The sequence below is a fragment of the Neophocaena asiaeorientalis genome, unplaced genomic scaffold (genome assembly GCF_003031525.2).
Source record: "Neophocaena asiaeorientalis asiaeorientalis breed wild unplaced genomic scaffold, Neophocaena_asiaeorientalis_V1.1 scaffold5, whole genome shotgun sequence".
NCBI classification, from domain to species: Eukaryota; Metazoa; Chordata; class Mammalia; order Artiodactyla; family Phocoenidae; genus Neophocaena; species Neophocaena asiaeorientalis.
Window position 1 is genome coordinate 287,906 of NW_020174698.1, and position 17,925 is coordinate 305,830.

General features: G+C 40.0%; 1 long non-coding RNA gene across 1 annotated transcript; it reads left to right on the top strand.

Annotated features, from left to right (window-relative positions):
• The first annotated feature begins 9,979 nt into the window (after positions 1-9,979).
• LOC112409183 (uncharacterized) lies at positions 9,980-17,068 on the top strand. The gene is made up of 4 exons (XR_003005115.1): positions 9,980-10,075; positions 10,557-10,681; positions 12,640-12,828; positions 16,843-17,068. It is a non-coding gene; the product is annotated as an uncharacterized LOC112409183 (long non-coding RNA).
• Positions 17,069-17,925: the final 857 nt, after the last annotated feature.

Here is a 17,925-nt window from a genome sequence, read left to right on the forward strand (position 1 = left end):
TTTTTGGCCGGGGCCTTACAAATTAGACCAACAAAAGACATAGCAACAAGAGAAAAACAGAGTTCATTAATGCATGCATGGCACATACACGCAGGAGAACTCAATGATAAGTAACTCAAAGGGGTGATTAGAACTGGGAATTATATAATATCTTAAGAACAGTCACTTTTGTAGAGAAGTGACAAGACAGAAGAAAAAGGGGTTTAGAGTTTTAGGGGTGGCAAACTGTGGGAAAGCCGAAGTATGCGGGAAACTAATGGAAGATAAGGCTTGTTTTAGTAAGACTGGTTATGTAGATCCCTCTGGTGTCATCTCCGGGCTGATAAGAGTCTAGAGTTGTCTCCTATGATTAAGAATCATCCTACCCTTCCTGGTAGAGAGGGGGAGGCCAGAGAGGCATCTGTTTCTTCTCGATTGCCTTCAGCTCAGAATCATCCTTATGACACAGTGGTAGATTTGGAGGTGGCATATTCTGATCTCCTCCACAACCCAGGAAAAGGTGAGCACAGTAACCACAGCTCTGTTTTGACCTGGCTGTCACATGAGGAGCATGAACTCCAGTTTGAAAAGGGATGAAAGTTCTTGTCTTGAAGAATTTTGCCATGATGATGGGGAGCCGTGTGGTCTAGTAGACTAGCATTTATTGAGTGTTTCCCATGTTCCAGGGCCTGAGCTAAGGACTTTACACATGTGTGCCATTTAATTCTCGTAACAACCCCCTGAAGGAGGTACTGTTCTTACTCTTTTACAGATGAGACCCTTGGAGTGTAAATAAATTTACTTGTCCAAGGTCTAATGTTAGGAGTGATGCTAGGGTTGGAACCTGATCAATCCCTTTATTAAATGAAGTCCCCTAATTTACGCTGTGCTGTAGGCAGTACCACAGCCCTGTTTTCACATACTAGGTAGGTAAAGAAGGATAGTAACTTAGCCCACGGAGTGCACATTGCAGAGCTCAGGTTTGAACTCAGGTACTCCAGACGCCTGAACCTGCTTCCTCCTTGTCAGCACACTGCTGTCCCTTTAGAAGAGGCCTCTGCCCCTTATTCTAAGATGTCTTTCTGGGACTTGGAGATGCTGGCCAACCTAAGCATAAAATTACAGAAGTCAGTCATTATGCAATAGTTTTGAATGGTTGGCAGACCTTAACTTATCTTGGTGATCATTTTGTAATACAGAAATATCAAATCACCATGTTATGTGTATCAGGAACTAACAAGGTACTGTAGGTCAATTATACTTGAAAAGCAAACAAACAAAAAAACTCATATAAGAAGATCATATTTGTGGTTACCAGAGGTGGGCATGAGGGGAGAGGGAATTGCGTGAAAGTGGTCAAAATGTACAAACTTCCAGTTATAAGATAAAGAAGTACTAGGGATGTAAAATACAACATGATAAATATAATTAACCTGTTGTATGTTATATATGAAAGTTGTGAAAATAGTAAATCCTTAGAGTTCTCCTCACAAGGAAAAAAACCTCTTTTCTATTTTTTTTTTTAACACCTTTATTGGAGTATAATTGCTTTACAATGTTGTGTTAGTTTCTGCTGTATAACAAAGATGTATTCTGCCTATTTTTGGATTGGGTTTTTTGTTTTTTGATATTGAGCTGCATGAACTATTTTGGAGATTAATCCTCTGTCACTTACTCCATTTGCAAATATTTTCTCTCATTCTGAGGGTTGTCTTTTCATCTGTTCATGGTTTCCTTTGCTGTACAAAAGCTTTTAAGTTTCATTAAGTCCCATTTGTTTATTTTTGGTTTTATTTCTATTTCTCTAGGAGGTGGGTCAAAAAGCATCTTCCTGTGACATGTCATAGAGTGTCCTGCCTATGTTTTCCTCTAAGAGTTTGATCGTGTCTGGCCTTACATTTAAGTCTTTAATCCATTTTGAATTTATTTTTGTATATGATGTTAGGAAGTGTTCTAATTTCATTCTTTTACATATAGCTGTCCAGTTTTCCCAGCACCACTTATGGAGGAGGCTTTCTTTCCTCCATTGTGTACTCTTGTTTCCTTTATCAAAAATAGGGTGACCATATGTGCGTGGGTTTATCTCTGGGCTTTCTATCCTGTTCCATTGATCTATATTTCTGTTTTTGTGCCAATACCATACTGTCTTGATTACTGTAGCTTTGTAGTATAGTCTGAAGTCAGGGATCCTGATTCCTCCAGCTCCGTTTTCCTTTCTCAAGATTGCTTTTGCTATTTGGAGTCTTTTTTGTTTCCATACAAATTGTGAAAAAATTTTTTCTAGTTCTGTGAAAAATGCCATTGGTTGTTTGATGGAGATTGCATTGAATCTGTAGATTGCTTTGGGTAGTATAGTTATTTTCACAATGCTGATTCTTCCAATCCAAGAACATGGTATATCTCTCCATCTGTTTGTATCATCTTTAATTTCTTTCATCAGTGTCTTATAGTTTTGTGCACAAAACTATTTTGTCTTTTGTCACTTTTGTGACACTTTTGTCTTTTGTCACTTTAGGTAGGTTTATTCCTAGGTATTTTATTCTTTTTTGTTTCAATGGTAAATAGGAGTGTTTCCTTAATTTCTCTTTCAGATTTTTCATCGTTAGTGTATAGGAATGCAAGAGATTTCTGTGCATTGATTTTGTATCCTGCTAGTCTACCAAATTCATTGATTAGCTCTAGTAGGTTTCTGGTAGCATCTTTAGGATTCTCTATGTATAGTATCACGTCATCTGCAAACAGTGACAGCTTTACTTCTTCTTTTCCAATTTGGATTCCTTTTATTTCTTTTTCTTCTCTGATTGCTGTGGCTAGAACTTCAAAAGCTATGTTGAATAATAATGGTGAGAGTGGGCAACCTTGTCTTGTTCCTGATCTTAGAAGAAAGGGTTTCAGTTTTTCACCATTGAGGACGATGTTGGCTGTGGGTTTGTCATATATGGCCTTTATTATGTTGAGTTAGGTTCCCTCTATGCCTACTTTCTGGAGAGTTTTTTTCATAAATGGGTGTTGAATTTTGACAAAAGCTTTTTTTCCATCTACTGAGGTTATCAGGTTTTTATCCTTCAATTTTTTAATATGGTGTATCACATTGATTGATTTATGTATATTGAAGAATCCATGCATTCCTGGAATAAACCCTGCTTGATCATTGTGTATGATCCTTTTAATGTGAGGTTGGATTCTGTTTGCTAGTATTTTGTTGAGGATTTTTGCATCTATGTTCATCGGAGATATTGACCTGTAGTTTTCTTTGTTTGTGACATCTTTGTCTGGTTTTGGTATCAGAGTGATGGTGGCCTCATAGAATGAGTTTGGGAGTGTTCCTCCCTCTGCTATATTTTGGAAGATTTCGAGAAGGATAGGTGTTAACTCTTCTCTAAATGTTTGATAGAATTTGCCTGTGAAACCATCTTGTCCTGGGCTTCTGTTTGTTGGAAGGTTTTTTTTTTTTTTGTGGTACGCGGGCCTTTAACCATTGCAGCCTCTCCCACTGCGGAGCACAGGCTCCAGACGCGCAGGTTCAGTGGCCATGGCTCACGGGCCCAGCTGCTCTGTGGCATGTGGGATCTTCCCGGACCAGGGCACAAACCCGTGTCCCCTGCATTGGCAGGTGGACTCTCAACCACTGCGCCACTAGGGAAACCCTGTTGGAAGGTTTTTAATCAACTTTTCAATATCAGTGCTTGTGATTGATCTGTTTATGTTTGCTATTTCTTCTTGGTTCAGCCTTGGAAAGTTGTGCTTTTCTAAGAATTTGTCCATTTCTTCCAGGTTGTCCATTTTATTGGCATATAGTTGCTTGTAGTAATCTCTCATGATCCTTTGTATTTCTTCAGTGTCAGTTGTTACTTGTCCTTTTTCATTTCTAATTCTGTTGATCTGAGTCTTCTCCCTTTTTTTCTTGATGAGTCTGGCTAATGTTTTATCAATTTTGTTTATCTTCTCAAAGAACCAACTTTCAGTTTTATTGATCTTTGCTATTGTTTCCTTCATTTCTTTTTCATTCATTTCTGATCTGATCTTTATAATTGCTTTCCTTCTGCTAACTTTAGGGTTTTTTTTTTGTTGTTCTTCTTTCTCTAATTGCTTTAAGTGTAAGGTTAGGTTGTTTAGTTGAGGTTTTTCTTATTTCTTGAGGTAGAGTTGTATTGCTATAAAATTCCCTCTTAGAACTGCTTTTGCTGCATCCCATAGGTTTAGGTCATCATGTTTTCGTTGTCATTTGTTTCTAAGTATTTTTTGATTTCCTCTTTGATTTCTTCAGTGATCTCTTGGTTATTTAGTAGCATATTGTTTAGCCTCCATATGTTTGTATTTTTTACAGTTTTTTCCTGCAATTGATATCTAGTCTCATAGCACTGTGGTCGGAAAAGAAACTTGATATGATTTCAATTTTCTTAAATTTACCAAGGCTTGATTTGTGACCCAAGATATTATCTATCCTAGAGAATGTTCCATGGGCACCTGAGAAGAAAGTGTATTCTGTTGTTTTTGGATGGAATGTCCAATAACTATCAATTTAGTCCATCTTCTTTAATATGTCATTTAAAACTTGTGTTTCCTTATTTATTTTCATTTTGGATGATCTGTCCATTGGTGAAAGTGAGGTGTTAAAGTCCCATACTATTATTGTGTTACTGTTGACTTCCCCTTTTATGGACGTTAACATTTGCCTTATGCATTGAGGTGCTCCTATGTTGAGTACATAAATATTTACCATTGTTATATCTTCTCCTTGGACTGATCCCTTGATCATTATGTAGTGTCCTTCTTTGTCTCTTGTAATGGTCTTTATTTTAAAGTCCATTTTGTCTGATATGAGAATTGCTACTTCAGCTTTCTTTTGATTTCCATTTGCATGGAATATCTTTTTCCATCCCCTCACTTTCAGTCTGTATGTGTCTCTAGGTTTGAAGTGGGTCTCTTGTAGACAGCATAAGTATTGGTCTTGTTTTTGTATCCATTCAGCCAGTCTATGTCTTTTGCTGGGAGCATTTATTCCATTTACATTTAAGGTAATTATCAATATGTATGTTCTTATTACCATTTTCTTAATTGTTTTGGGTTTGTTTTTGTAGGTCTTTTCCTTCTCTTGTGTTTCCTGCCTAGAGAAGTTCCTTTAGCATTTGTTGTAAAGCTGGTTTGGTGGTGCTGAATTCTCTTAATTTTTGCTTGTCTGTAAAGGTTTTAATTTCTCCATCAAATGTGAATGAGATACTTGCTAGGTAGAGTAATCTCGGTTGTAGTTGTTTCCCTTTCATCACTTTAAATACGTCCTGCCACTCCCTTCTGGGTTGTAGAGTTTCTGCTGAAAGATCAACTGTTAACCTGGGGATTCCCTTGTATGTTATTTGTTGCTTTTCCCTTTCTGCTTTTAATATTTTTTCTTTGTATTTAATTTCTGATAGTTTGATTAATATGTTTCTCTTTGGGTTTATCCTGTATGGGACTCTGTGTGCTCTCTGGACTTGATTGACTATTTCCTTTCCCATATTAGGGAAGTTTTCAACTATATTCTCTTCAAATATTTTCTCAAACACTTTCTTTTTCTCTTCTTCTTCTGGGACCCCTATAACTCGAATGTTGGTGTGTTTAATATTGTCCCAGAGGTCTCTGACACTGTCCTCAATTCTTTTCATTCTTTTTTCTACTCCCTGGCAGTTATTTCCACCGTATTTCCACCATTCCAGCTCACTTATTCCTTCTTCTGTCTCAGTTATTCTGCTATTGATTCCTTCTAGAGTATTTTTAATTTCAGTTATTGTATTGTTCATCACTGTTTGTTTGCTCTTTAGTTCTTCTAGATCCTTGTTAAATGTTTCTGTTATTTTCTCCATTCTGTTTCTGAGATTTTGGATCATCTTTACTATCACTACTCTGAATTCTTTTTCAGGTAGGTTGCCTATTTTGTCTTCATTTATTTGGTCTTTTGTCTTTGGTGTTTACTTTGCTCCTTCATCTGTAACATATTGTTTTGTCATTTATTTATTTAATGAACAATGCTGTTTTCCTGTCTTACTGTTTGTTTGGCTTAAGACGTCCAGCGCTGGAGTTTGCAGGCAGTTGGATAGAGGTGGATCTTCGTGCTGAGATGAGGACCTCTGGGAGGCCTCACTCTGATTAATATTCCCTGGGGTCTGAGGTTCTCTGTTAGTCCAGCAGTTTGGACTCAGAGCTCCCACCACAGAAGCTCGGGCCTGACCTCTGGCCTGAGAACCAAGATCTCACAAGCTGGTCACTGGGGGTTCCTCCCATCCCCTTAAGTATCCGTGGTCTCCCACCGGTGCTTGGTAGGTGCCCTAGTTGTGCAGAGACACTAATTCCACATCCTCTTAGTCTGCCATCTTGACCCTGCCCCCCTTTTTTCTATTTCTTAATTTTGTACCTATATAAGATGATGGTTGTTCACTAAACTTATTGTGGTCATCATTTCACAATGTATATAAAGCAAATCATTATGCTGTGTACCTTAAACATATACAGTACTGTATGTCAATTATATCTCAATAAATCTGGAAGGAAAAGAAAGAAACTACCCCCTTCTTGCTCTCTGCTTAGGAAATTGTTGATGTGTTTGGGATTGGATGCTCTCCTTTGCCACCTCTCCCTCCACTGTTCTCTATACACAATTCTGTACTTGCTTGTTTCCACTTTTCCAACCCCCCACTTAGCTCATGACTTAACCCTTACTACATTTTGTGTTCCAGACACCTAGCAGGGCCTGGCACAAAGTGAGCACTGAGGACATGGTTGGTGACATAAGAAGGGATGACAATGACTCATGTGTCATCCTTCCAGATAACTTTGCATCAACAGTGGTCATACACCCAATAAGCTAGAAGAATGGCTGAAGGTAGACTTTCAAACAAAACAGCAGCCATTGGGACATCTTCAATCCTCCCCTTCCTCAGAGAGTAGTTCTACAGAAGACCAGTTTTAAAGCTTCACTGTGGGGGCCTAGGGCTGATTTGTCTATGCAAACAGGAGGGGTCTACTAGGGGTTTGGTATCCCAAAGGCAATACTGCTGCAGCAACTTGTCAGGCAGAGCCATCGACAGTGTTCTCCTGCAGTGTGTTCTCCCCACCAACCTCAGTCTTAGTTCTTTTGTAGAAAGAGCATAGGATTAGGAGTCAAGAGATCCAAGTCTCCCCTGTTCACCACTTATGAGCTGTGTGATTTTAGAAGTCGCTTTGCTTCCCTAAGCATTCGTTCTGTCATCTCTAAAGTAGGAATTATAATAATATATGGCCTGACTACCTCATAGGGTTATGTACATCAAAAAAGATTGTAAAAATGAAAATCCTTTGTAAACCAGAGCACTCTGATTGTCTAAGGTATTATCTTCACCTGCACACTTGGGCAGCCCATGGTGATTTATGTTTATAGATCCCTTTGATACATCTTAGGAAATTCCTGGCAGTCCTGACACTCAGGTGTAGCTTACTTTTCTTTGGGTTTTAAGACATGTGGGGAGATTTTCTTTATAAAATTTCATATAACATTTTCTGTCTCTCTAGGGCTTCCTTTTTTATTTTTATTTTTGCATCTGTAAAATGAATGTATGATGTGCCTTTAGGCCAGTAAGTAAAAACCACATCCCTCTTATCTGTTCTGAGAAGGAGGTCAAATTACAGATCCTGTGAGAAGGGAACTTCTTAGTTCCTTCCTAGCTGAGGCTAACCTTCAACTGTCCAACCAACCAACCCTAGATGTTGGTTACCAAGGGTTCACCCTAGTCTATTAGTGTGAAGGCAGGCAGCTCCATTGTAGTTCAGTAATTTGTGAGTAGAAAAAGCAGTACCTTTGCAACGTGAAGGGAGAAGGGGCCTGGAACAAAATGGCCCAGATATATCAGAGAGGACTGGAGAAGCAGCAAGAAGTGAGAGAAAGGCTGACGAGAGCCTTGATGGAGCAAAGAGGGAGTCTTGGTTGGGGCACAGGCCCATCTAGGCTGGGGCCCTGAGAGTAGTAAGTGGTTGTGAAGCAAGCTCAGTGGCTTGGCTCCTGCTCTTACCACACCTAACTCCTGTCAGTTATTACTAACAGGAATAACTTTTCTTCATTTTCATACGGACCTTATTTACCCAGAGGGGTCTCTGGTGGAATGAGTTGAGGGGAAATATATAATCACTTGTGACTCCTGCTTTATTCTAAGTTGTCCAGCAAAGAGCATCAAATTAGGAAGCACCTTATGTCTGTGTCCCTAACCCCCACTCCCGTATCTTTAGCTCCAGACTTGGTCTTGGTTTGCATGTGTTGTATCGATATGACCACAACATCAGAGAATATTGAGGTTTTCCCAATATACTGAGTTTTCTTAAATAATGATGAACGTAATAGTAGGTTACATTTGAATAGTTATTTAGTTTATAAAGTGCCTTCATGTTTATTTATTTCCTTATTTGAGCTTCATAACAACTTATATTTAAAAAAGCATTATTAGCCCATATTACGAATAGGAAACCAAAGCTCAAAGATTTTCCAGAGGGATGAAGGTAGAGATGATTCTCAACCCAGGGGTTTTGGCTCTTAATTCCATGTTCTTTATACTATATTCTGTATGGGTATCTACATTGATGTGTGTATCTAGCTATATAGATATTTTAAATTTTATTTTGATTGAAAAATGTGATTTTGAAAAGCACTCTGCTGGACACAGTGAGGATTTCCACATGAGTTTTGTCATATTTTCTTGGGTAACAGAGGTCCTGTCTGTGGGGATTTATTAGTGACACAGGCTTCGGGATGACTTGGCATCGCTGCCTTCAGGACTCCCTGGGAAATGAATTTTCCCACTCTGTTTGTTGATTTTATGTGCTTATATAATCAGTTCCCAAAACTTTAAGACTCATTATTTTCCACCTCTGGTGGGACCTTTGTGAAATTTCCCCATTTTCTCTTCAAGGAGTTTCAAGTTAGTCACTACCCTTTACAATGACTTTTGAGATTTTCTATACACTGTTCTCAGTAGCAGCAAAAGAAATTCCCACACAGTCAGATGGCAAACAAACACCCGCAGTGTTCAGGCACTCGAGTGACTAAGCTGATCAAGGTGTGTTTAAAATGTAATCTTCAACCAGGAACTTGACATTTCCCTGTAGACTTCCAAATCTGTGCTATTTCTTCATGTCCCTTCCAATTTTCTAGAGTCATTTTCATTAAGGAGTCAGAAAACCCAACATTAGAAAGCATACATATTATTAGGAATGGGAAAGCAAATTTTATTACCTTCCCAGTCTTCATTATTAATTTCCTCTCTCATTCCTCTCACTTTTATGGAATGCTCTTGACTACCTACTTTTCGTCTCACATCCATCAACACATCCTTGAAGAAACAAAAATGCCATGTAAACCCCTCATAACTTCATTTCTTCTCAAAGACTTGATTGAGTTGGGGCTCATTTGTACTTCAGTGGAAGGTGTCCAAGGTAACTCCCAGAGTACTCAGGAAATGCTGCTTTAGTGACTCAAAAATTATACTAATTTAGTGTTATTAAAGTGTTTCTTGCTTGAAGTGATTTCTACTTTATCCAGTCATCATAAAAGAGCATATTCCTTCTCTGACAGAGAATGCCTCTTTGTGACCCAGCGTAAATTACTCAAGCTATCTTCCTCCAATTTCCTCAGTTGCAGGAAAGAAAAAAGAAAGAAAAGAAAAAAAACGGGGCCGGCCATGTTGAACTGATTACATGATAAAGAAGGTGACTGAGTTCTTATTTATAACATCCTGAAGATCAAAAGCCATATATGTACAGCATAATTAGTAATACTCTATAGTGTTTGTTGTAACCTATAGAGTTAATGGCCTTGAATTACTGTGACTCATACTGTACATTGTATTCAGTAAAGTCATTCTCAAAAAGGAAAGTAGCATGAAATAAAGCGCTGGCCCAACATCTTGAGCACACGTCAAATTGAAAGAGGACCAGAGGAAAAATCTTCAGTGGTGGATGTGGTTTCAGTAGACACAAAATAACCAATAGGCAACATGCAGGGAAGACATAAAACATTCCACATGCCTCCGAGACTCCTTGATCTATTACCACTTTCCTGGAGAGCCCCACATCATGCAATTCATGCAGACCCTATGAGGTGAGACCGTCTATCTGCTCAGGCATGCAGAAATCTGTGAGAAGCCAGGGGTGGGAAAACTTTGGATGAAAAGAAGTGCCAGTGGCCAGGAAAGGAATGGCCTTAAGAGTTGAATAGTCCGAGGAGAGAAGCAGATGTCTTGGGGCAAAGCATTTTTTTCTCTCTCAAAACTTTCTTGTCCAGCAGGGACATAGAGAAGGGACTTGTGGTTGCCAAGGGGGAGGGGCTTGGGGGAGGGATGGGGTGGGAGTTTGGGGTTAGCAGATGTAAGTTATTATATATAGAATGGTTATGCGACAAGGTCCTACTGTATAGCACAGAGAACTGTATTCAGCATCCTATGATAAACCATAATGGAAAAGAATACAGAGAAAGAATGTATATGTATGTATAACTAAATCACTTTTCTGTACAGCAGAAATTAACACAATATTGTAAATCAACTCCAGTGTAATTAAAAAAATTGTTTTTTCTTGTCTAGATGTTCAACTGCATAAGGACGGGCAGTCCCTGAATTCAGTCATGTGCCCCACGGAACAGAGTGCACTGTGAAAGTGCATCTCAGCAAACATCCTTCTTCAAAACATCGCTTTAAAACTTAGCCTGGTAAGTGGAAATAAACAAAGCAAAGCGTTCTGTAACAGCCCTGTGACCCACTGTTAAAGGAGCCAAACCCACAGGCACAAGACACGAGTCATTATGAGGCAAGTGACAGTTCCCTGGTGAGCTCAGAGGCTGTTCTTGTGCAGTCACACTTGGGCCACTGCCCACTGATGTGAATGACCCGGTGTGTTCAGTCCCTGTACTTCCTGACCCTAGCTCTTGGCATTCATGGGCTATGCGGTGGGCGTGCACATGTGTTTGTTTTTTGCATCAGTTTCAATTCCCTCCTCATTTTTTAGGGTAAGAATGAGAAATAGTCTATCAAGGGTTACTGAAACACACACACACACACAGAGTAAATCCAGAGAGACATCGAGTGAAAAATGTTATAGACTTGTTAAAATCCAAGGACATTAAGTAGAGAAGAAATTCATTACCATTTTAAAAAGTCTGATATATTAAACTGATAAATTTATTTTAAAATGACCTTTTAGAAACTAACACACCATTGTAAAGCAATTATACTCCAATAAAGATGTTAAAAAAAAACAGGCAATTTTCTTTTAAATATTCATACGCTTCTTGTCCAAATGATAACAAAAATATAATTCCCTAAACTTTCATAAGTTGATTATAAACTTAAACATATCTAAATGTAAATTAAAATCGCAAGTCAAGTATATCAGATTTTCTTAGTAACTCTCTATATTAAGCTGAATTATGGCTACCTAAAGATATCAGGTCCTAATTCCTAGAACCTATAAATGTTACTTTCTAAGGAACAATGGCCTTTGTTGTGATTAAGTATCTTGATAAAGGGAAATTATCCTGGATTACCTGCCTGGACCTTAAATCCAATCACAAATGTCCTTATGAGAGAAAGAGGGAGATCAGACAGACACAGGAAGAGGAGGAGCCTTGTAACTACAGAGGCAGGGATTGGAATGAAGTGGCCATGAGTCAAGGAATGCTGGCAGCCACTAGAAGCTAGAAGAGGCAAGGGATGGATTCTCCCCCATAGCTTCTGGAGGCAGTGCAACCTTGATTTTGGACTGCTGCCCTCTTCCAGAGCTAGGAGAGAATACATTTCTGTTGTTTTAAGGCACCAAGTTTGTGGTCATTTGTAACAGCCGGCACAGGAAACTAATATACTTTTTAACACCCTAACAAGCAAACAGAATAACCTAAAATGTCATTATGGTTACAAAACTGTTTAAATATCTTCTCATCATTCCTGCTTAAAAAAATACAGTTGTTATGATTTTGCTTCTTAATCTTATTTTCCAATCAGCTGAGGTTGCATGTTCTGGGTATGTTGACTCCTTAACTCGGCTGGGGCCTACAGCTTGATTCAAGATAATTCAAACCTGAGCCACCAATCATAGGCTGAGGTCCTTCTCTAATGGTGCTCTCTGGTTTTGTCATAGAATTTTAATTGCCTTTCCTATTGACTTTGGTCTTCTTTGCATATTTTTTTTTGGCCTATAACTATAACATAGTGAAATAGACTGTAGGATAATTATATATTTCTTATGGGTAGTTCATTACACTAGTTAAGAAAATCTAGCAGATTCATTTTCTTGGATGGGCCATTAGTTCTCCTTCAGATTATGTTAGAATGCCCCTGTTAAGATTGCTGCTGAACTGACTATTTATTATACATGTCTCCTTGCCCTCAACTGTTTCTTTCTGGTGGTTATGTGAGAGCAGCAGCAGTAATGGTTGGCTCTTCCTGTCACTGATGCAACTCCAGGATGCCCTGGAGTTGTGCTCACCTACAGTTTTCTTCTCATAGTCCTGATTTCACTTCTACAAAGTCACTAAATATTTAAACATATTCTACTATATATGTGTGCCACAAGCAGGGATGAGGGCATTGAACCCATCACTTGATGGCTTTCTCCCACTTTGCATCCTTAATGTGTTGACTCTGTTTGTTTCTCTTGCTTCATGGATCACAGGTGACTGTTGCTCCAGGTGTTATGTAGGAAGAAGAGCAAACACGGACAGCAGGCTGGTGGCTACCCTTCCATCCTGAAGGCAAAATCTTTCCCAAGACGCCCAGTCTCAACAAAGCAGATTTCCATGCACCTCTCATTGGCCCAAAGTATGTCATGGGACCTCCTGGCTTCAAAGAAGACTGGGCACAGGTGCTTAGAATTTGTAGTCTCTACTAGTGTGAGGCAAGCAAGGGAGAAAGGTTGGGAAGGGGGTTGATCAGCCAGCCTCCCGCCTGCCCCACAACCTCTCTCTGCGTGTCTGCCTTACACTTTTCTCTCTCTCTAGACCTCTTTCTTCTGCTTCACAATTTAGATGGCCCCAAATGACCACCTTAGCTCTAGAGAAACTCCCAGTCCTGAGGCCTCTTTCTCTATTTGTGAACCATGGCTTTTTTGCTTTAGATTTACTGGGGATACTTGTTTAAAGGATCCTGAGCTCCAAACCTACTGTATCAGACACATCCTGAAGATCAAATATCCTTCAGCTCTAGTCCCAAAGATATGCTGCTGGAGCTTGGGAATCTTGCATGATTCTTATGTACACTAAACTTTGAGGGTCAGTGAACTGGAGTCCTTGGGTCCCAATTCCAAATTCCTGGGAAAGAGCTCCTGATTGGTCTGTTTGGGTCCGGCATGTATAACCCTCAGTCCATTCAACTGAGGGTGCCATTGGAAAGCGGGTAGGCTCAGGGCCCATGGCGCTGATCTCCTATCAGTGACACTAGGAGTAGACTCTCTAAGGAGCAAGAAAGGTAAACCTACTGACTTCTCTGTTACAGGACTTACAATTCCCAATGTGCAATTTCTCATTTCACAGGTGCCCTCTGATGATCCCAGATGTCTGTCTCACCCAGCAGATTTCTGCTTATGCAACTTAGGGCACTGCTTCTGACCCAGTGACCTGCCCTTCCCTGTCTGGTTATGCCCAGCCTGCTGTGGAGGTCATCTCATTTCACTTCCTTCCCATTACCTGCCCAGGCCTCTCCTCACTCACGTCACTCAGTTTTAACATGCTATGGGGCTTTTTGTTGGTGCATCACAATTCAGCCAACACAGCAAGTTCCAAAAATCAGATGTGAAGAAATGTCACATTAAAAAAAATGTTTCTGGGACGATTCCTGGACTGAATGTCAATATTATGACCTAGTATGAGTGTGTTTCGTGTTTGGTAATTGCAATCATTGTTGCTTTTGTTGTGGTCATCCATTTACAATGCTTGGTGCCAGTTTATTTATCTCTTGTAAAAATAAAATACAGTGTGTGTGTAAAAAAAGAAAATTAGACACTTTAGCCCAATAATAATTCTTTAATATGTACTGGGAAAAAATTTTTTTTTTCTGTAGTTAAACTTAGCTCAGCTCCATGTGTAGACTTCATTTTTACTGATAGCCTATATTTCTGTTTTGTTTTGTTTTGCATTACACAGGCCTCTCATTGTTGTGGCCTCTCCCGTTGCGGAGCACAGGCTCCGGATGCGCAGGCTCAGCGGCCATGGCTCATGGGCCCAGCCGCTCCGCGGCATGTGGGATCCTCCCGGACCGGGGCACGAACCCGCGTCCCCTGTATCGGCAGGCGGACTGTCAACCACTGCGCCACCAGGGAAGTCCTGATAGCCTATATTTCTTAATCTTTCCATGTTAAGATAACTCCTTACTTCCAATTTAAGATTTTGCCTCTTTTAGGAAGGTTGCGGTCAAATTCAGTTTTCTTTTTCTCCTTAAGAGTGACCTCAGTAGGCAGGGGGCTTAGGAGTAATCTGTGTTCTCCTGTAATCCTCTGCCTTTGATGGCCACTGTGTTGTCGCGCTCCAGGCTTTGGGGAATTGTGGTTGTCACCCATGAGGCATCACCCATCCTGCCTGGTCTTTGACCTAGTGTGCTGGCAGCCATTGCTGCTGACTCTGGTCCCTGCCTTGGTAGTGATCAACCACGAAGCCCACACACTTCTGCAAACTTCTGCTCCACTCCTAGATCTCTTGTGACTCACCAGCTCCTGTAGCCCCTCCACACCTCTGCTTGAGGTTTCAAAATTCTCAGTCTTCTATCCTATTATTCTATTATATGCAGGACCCTGCAAGGCTCTTTGAAGATGTTTGCTTAGCTGCTTCCCTCCGTCATTGCCAATTTATGACCCAAGAGCCATGTTGCTTTAATGCCTTCAGAATCATAGCTTTTCCATGAGACTGGCTGTCCTCTTGGGCTCTGACTTGGAAAGTCATACTGAGTGTCTTTACCACATTCCACCTCAGATTTGGCTGCAGGAGGGAGCAGATTTCACCACCAGTTATCTTACTCATTAAGCACCCTGTCTTATTCTCTCTGAATCTCTTTCTCTTGCTCATTGGTAGATCTTCATTTCCTTTTTGGGTAGGAAGACAGATACAGAAACTGACATTCTTCACTATTCTGTGGAAGTTAGTGCAAACTCAGTGCTCAGCCCACCAAAGTAGGTTCTTTATCATTAAAGCCCCGCTCTTAGAATTCCACGCAAGCCATTCTTTTCCCTCAACAAAAGCTGGTTCTTGCAAATTAAAAAAAAACAACAAAACCCTTTGGCTTTCAGATTACAGTGTCTACTCTGCATTTAAGAAATTGAGTCACAATTTTCATCGACTTCTTTGTTTTAGGCTCATCTGCTCTTCCCTGACAAAACCTCACATAGAAAGTATCACTGGTACTTGAAAAGCCTGAGAAAGTGTAGGATAAAATCAACCAATAACACGTAGATCAACGTGAAACATTCTCATCCCATTCACACTCTCAGTTATGTTCTCTCTTACCTGTGATCCATGTGTTAATCTTGTCTCTCCTAATAGACTAGAAGCTCCCTGATGGCAGGGTTCATGTATTTTCAATCTCCCCTCAAACCCCCAGCACTCAACAAATGTCTTTTCCACAATCTATTTAGTGCCATGTTTTAGGGTTTGTTTTTTGGTTTCTTTGTGGGTTTTTTTCTTTTTTCATTTTTTGTTTTGGTGATTTTACTGTTTGACATGGTCCCTAATCAGAGTGCTGAAGTGCTGTCTAGTGTTCCCAAGCACAGGAAGGCTGGGTTATGCCTTATGGAGAAAATATGGGTATTAGATAAGCTTTGTTCAGACATGAGTTAGTGTTGTTGGCTGTGAGCTCAATGTAAATTAATCAATAATATATATTAAATAGGGTGTCTTTAAACAGAAACACACATAAAACAAGGTTAAGTATTGGTTGGTTGATGGAAATGTGACCAGAGAGTCTTGTGGGAACCTAACGCTGTATTTCCCCAGGATCAAAGTGATTCAGTTTTGCTAAATCAGTATTCCCAGTGATTTTATAGAATACAACTACTGGAAATATTGCGAATCAACTGTATGTGTTTGCAGAACCATGTGAAAGTGCAGTCATTGTGACGGCTCACCCCCGCATCTTCAGCTTCATGATGCTAATCTTACTGACAGGCATAAAATAACGGAACTACATTTAGATATAGATACAGCTGTGTACAAATACAAGTTCTACCTCTGGGCAAGTAACACTCTCATTGAATCTCTAAAATAAAAACCTTCCAAATAAGTTGTGATGACTAAAATGAGATAATATATCAGTCTGGAATAGAGTAGACATTTAACAAATAGTATCACTGTAGTTATCAGTCAATGAATAGTTGATTTCTCAAGACAGATCTAACTGGATGTTTGAGTAGAGGCAGGTAACTCTAGTTACCATCTGATGCTCATTTCAACTGGGAGTTTGAGTATGTAGCATAGTGATTGGATATATTGCCTTAGATCACATCTCTGAGATAGTGGAAATAGGTTAGCCTTAGGACCCTACCAGAGCAGAATAAAAAAATTCAACCCAGGGCTTCCCTGGTGGCGCAGTGGTTGAGAGTCCGCCTGCCGATGCAGGGGACACAGGTTTGTGCCCCAGTCCGGGAAGATCCCACATGCCGCGGAGCATCTGGGCCTGTGAGCCATGGCTGCTGAGCCTGCGCGTCCGGAGCCTGTGCTCCACAACGGGAGAGGCCAGAACAGTGAGAGGCCCGCGTACTGCAAAAAAAAAAAAAAAAAAAAAATTCAACCCAAATCAGTTTATTGTAATTAATGCCTGGCTAGTTTGCATATTATTAGATGTTTCAGGAAAAATATAACTCTGATGGTACCTCTCTTTCTTTTTTTCCTTCCAGAAGAAAGAAGTTTAACTACACCCGTTACAAGATATGAACCAGTGAAGCAGCATTTTATCTAGAAGAAATGACTATATGCTGTAAGAATTCTGTTGATATGGAAACCATGTTTTTGATACTGTAACTGAATCATCACTTGCTTCTATCAGGTTTTGATGACCACGGAGAAATTATGGTTTTTACGGAGCCAACCCTTAAGTGTCAACAAAGGCAGCTTAAGAGTCATCTAAATAAAAGTTTTCAAGAAGACCTAACTTCACAAAAAGCAAGCGTATCACCAGTTAATAGAGTTAAATTTTTTGTTTTTCAATTTGGTAAGACTGAATTGGACATTTTACATAATGCAAGTTTACATTACACTTTAAACAAATATTTTCTTCCAGGAGTGGTCTTGATCTCTAGGCTGTATGCTCAGCATCTCCACTTAGGTGTCTGGCAATGCTCACACTAACCATCCCTTTCCTCCTCTTTACTATCTTAGCAATGGCATTACCAGTCAGGCTGTGGCTCAAGTCTAATATCTGGCAATCAGCCATGATCTCGTTCTTTCCTTCACATCCCATTCTTTGGGGGGTCCTGTCAGCTATACCTCCAAAATATATCCCCAATCCAACCACATCTCACTCCCTCTACTGCTACACAGTTAGTCCAAGAAATCATTGTGTCTCACCTGAACTGTTCCAACAGCCTCTTAACTGGTCTGCCTACCTTCGTGCTCGTTCTACCCACAGATACCTCCCTTTCATTCTTCATTTATCAGACAGAATATTCTTTTTAAAGATTATATTTGATCCTATCACTCCCCACTGAAAACCCTCCCATTGTAATTAAATAGAATCTAAACTCTATTAGGGCTCAAGGGCTTACCTGAGCTGTTCTCACCAACATCCTGGACCTAATCTTGTACCCCTCTCCCTGTCACTTATTACATTCCTCTCCCTGCCACTCACTGCTCTTCCCTTTGTCTCTGGAAAATGCAAAATTTGTTCTGGTCTCACAGCCTTTTCTCCTGTCATTTCCTCTGGTTGGAATGGTCTTTCCCTAAGATCTCAACTTACTCTGGCTTCTTTTCTCATCATCTGA